The sequence below is a fragment of the Martes martes genome (assembly GCF_963455335.1).
Source record: "Martes martes genome assembly, chromosome: 1".
NCBI classification, from domain to species: Eukaryota; Metazoa; Chordata; class Mammalia; order Carnivora; family Mustelidae; genus Martes; species Martes martes.
Genome location: NC_137888.1, coordinates 186,683,711 through 186,687,433, shown reverse-complemented (window position 1 = coordinate 186,687,433; position 3,723 = coordinate 186,683,711).

Sequence of the window (3,723 nt, the reverse complement as noted above, 5' to 3'; positions counted from 1 at the left end):
CCTCTACTCCTATAACCCTTCACAAAATGGAAAGAACGTTGCCTTGATGGTAGTGAACCAAAGAGGCTTCATACTTGGGAGTCAAAGCGTAGACAAGGGTGGGAGAGAGGTACAAATAAAAAGTAGAGACCTAAGTGAAAGCCTCCTTACTGTATGTAATAAGATCCACAGCTCTTACCTTTATCCCATCCAAAGTTTAAACAAGCAGGATTTTCTACTGGTATAGCCTTAGCCCCAAACATAAGATTGGAGGATCCTTCTCTGGAGAAGCTGAACTGCCCCCCACAAAAGATATGCTTGGGAATCTCAAATAAAATCCCAAATAAAATATCCAGCTGGCCATGAAAATTAAAATGAGCCCACCAGGCAGCAAGCCCCAACCATACACAAAAACTTTCCATTCATCTTTTCACCTAACTCAGGAAATCAAGCAAATATCTGACAGAAGCCATTAATCTATAAGAGAAAGGGAAAAATAAAGCAACAGAGAATAAACAGAGACAATGCAAAGAGAAGAAGAAAACGTAAAAAAAATTTTAAAAATATCTTCAAGTAGGTGAGAGAAGAAAGTGCTTTCATGAAACAAAAGCCTATAAGAAAAGAACACTTACTGGAAATAAAAAGTATGACGCGGCAGGGAGAATATATGTATATACAAGGAAATCTCTTCCTCCAAAAAGTAACAGAAAGACAATGGTAACAAATTACAAAGGGATGGACAGTTGAAGGTAAAAAACATGAAAATTAGAAACTTTATCAGGTAAACTCATTAGCTGATTAACTAGAATTCTAGAAAAAGAGAACTGAGAACAGAGGAAATGGCTTGGTTTGAGATCCCTCAAAAGCCAACTCAGATGTGGATTAGAGCTGTTTTAATTTGGGAGGTGATCTCAGAACAACAGTAGGGTTGTGGGATGGGGAAGCAGAGAAGGAAAGAAAGCTGTTAAAGTACAGATGGTCCCCAACTTTAACTTAAGATTTTTTGGTTTTATGATGGTATTAAAGCAATACACATTCAGTAGGAACCGAACCTCGAATATTGAATCTGAATCTTTTCCTGAGCTGGCCATATATGGCGCAATGCTCTCTTGTAATGCTGGGCAGCAACTGCACAGCGGCTCCCAGTCAGCCCTGTGATCACAAGGGTCCCACAACCGACACATTTACAACCATTCTGGACCCATACAGTCATCCTGTTTTTCCCTTTCAGTACGGTATTTAATAAATTGCTGAGTGGTTCAACACTTTATTATAAACTAGGCTTTGTCTTAAATGATTTCACCCAACTGTAGGCTAATCTGTGTTCTGAGAGTGGTGAGGTAGGCAAGGCTATGCTACGATGTTTGGTAAGTGAGGTATATATATATTTTTAAAGATTTTATCTATTTATTTTTAGAGAGAGACAGAATGAGAGAGAGAGAGAGAGAGAAAGAGAGAGAATGAGAGAGGAGAGTTCAGAGTGAGCAGCAGACTCCCCACCGAGCAGGGAGCCCGATGTGGGACTCGATCTTGGGACTCCAGGATCATGAGCTGAGCCAAAGCCAGTCGCTCAACCAACTGAGCCACCCAGGTGCCCCTAAGTGAGGTGTATTAAATGCACTTTTGACTTAAGATATTTTTAACTTATGATGCGTTTATCAGGAAGTAACCCCACTGTAAGTCGAGGAAGATCTCTATGGGTTACAGGCTAATTACTAGGATAGGCAACAGAACTCAGTTCATTTGGGAGAGGCTGGAAGGTCGTATAGAGTACACTTGGGAGTTGTGAAAACAAGTACACTTGACAGTTGTCCACAAAGCTGGGATATTAACCCGCAAGGCCTTTTACGCCATGTTTGTGGGTGGCTTCCAGGCAAATGTGGTTTGCTCATACACAAGCTAAAGGTGTTCCCATGATGAGAAAAATAATCATCACAGAGGTCCATGGTGAGCAGCTGTATTAGTTTCCCAGGACTGCTGTAACAAATCACCACAAACTGAGTGGCTTAAAACAACAGAGATTTATTTTCTCACAGTTCAGGACACCAGAGGTAAAAAAATCAAGGTGTGAGCAAGATTGGCTCTCTCTGAAGTCTCTGAGGAATAAACCATTCCATATACCTCTTCCCTGGATGGTAGTGGTTGTTAAGAATCTTAGGTCTTCTTCAGCTTGTAAACATATTGAACTCTGCCTTCATTGTCACATCACCGTGTCTTTGTGCATCCTCTCCTCTTTCTATGAAGTTAGTGGTCACTGGATTTAGGGACCACCCTCATCCAATATAATCTCCTCTCAATTTTAATTAATTACGTGTGCAAAGACCTTCTTTCCAAACAGTGTCACATTCTGATCTTCCAGGTGGACATGAATTTTGAGGGGACACTATTTGACCTACTATAGCCACCTGTTGCATGGAGACTAATGCTGAGGCGATATGGACAGGGAACTATGCTCTGCTACAAAAATGATTGACACATACTGTATACTTCGGAACAAAACAGATCTAGATTTTAATCTCCAAAACAAGAAAGAAAAAAGCAACAGAGTTTAAAGTTGGGTGAAATGACTTGAAATGACTGGGCATCTCTGATTGGTCTGTCCAGATTTTAAAGTAAGTAAGTATCATTCCATTAAGAATTTTCACTATAGGGGCGACTGGGTGGCTCAGTGGGTTAAGCCTCTGTCTTCGGCTCAGGTCACAATCTCAGGGTCCTGGGATCGAGCCCGCATGGGGCTCTCTGCTCAGCAGGGAGCCTGCTTCCCTCTCCCTCTCTGCCTGCCTCTCTGCCTACTTGTGATTTCTCTCTCTGTCAGATAAATAAATAAAATTTTAAAAAAAGAAGAATTTTCACTACAGAATATGCCAGGCCACTATGAGAACCACACAAAATATTCCAAGAGAGTGCTTAGAGTGAGGAAACCACCGTCGCGGTAACACACATAAAACAATTCAAGACTGCACAAAGCAATAAGCCATAAAATTATCAACTGAAGTGTAGAATTCACTGCCTGAAGTTTTGGCAGGAAAAAAAGAATTTTATGAAACTTTCAAGGACCTAAAACCGTGAGTGTCCCACTAAGTACACATCATGATGGAGGTAAACAGATCTATGCTGAAGCATCATCATGACATTTCAGAAGACCAGGGATAAGGAGAAGAACATAAAATTCCCCAGAGTGAGTGGGAGTACATTTCACACAAAATATCAGGAATCTGAATGGCACCAGGGTTCTCAATAACGAGATTGAGAGCTAACAGACAATGAAAGAATAGCTTCAAGTTCTGGAGGGAAATGAATTTCAAGCTAGAGTTTTGTACCTTCCAAACTATCACTCAAGTATGAGGATGGAAAAACAGTTTTCAGATTTTCATATTCAAAAGTAATTATGTTCAATGCACTCTGTTGGCTTTATTTTGGTAAAATATAGGAATGGACTAAGATAGAGGAATGGAATCCAGAAAAGAGGATCTGCAACCCAGGCTAAGGGAATTCCCATAACGGTGACTAAGAGAAAACTTGGGATTCAAGTTGTACTAAAAAGATGGTAGTCCAGCTTGGAACAAAACAGTGGGGAAACGTCATTAAGAAAATATTAAAACAAGGAGATTATAACTCTGACATTGGAAAAAAGTATGTTGAAAGTGTTTTGAAGAGTTATTAGAATGTGTGGCAAGAGTTCATTGATTTACATAAAACTGAGCAACAAAAAGGAGTCAATTTTAATTTCAGGTAAGACAAAAG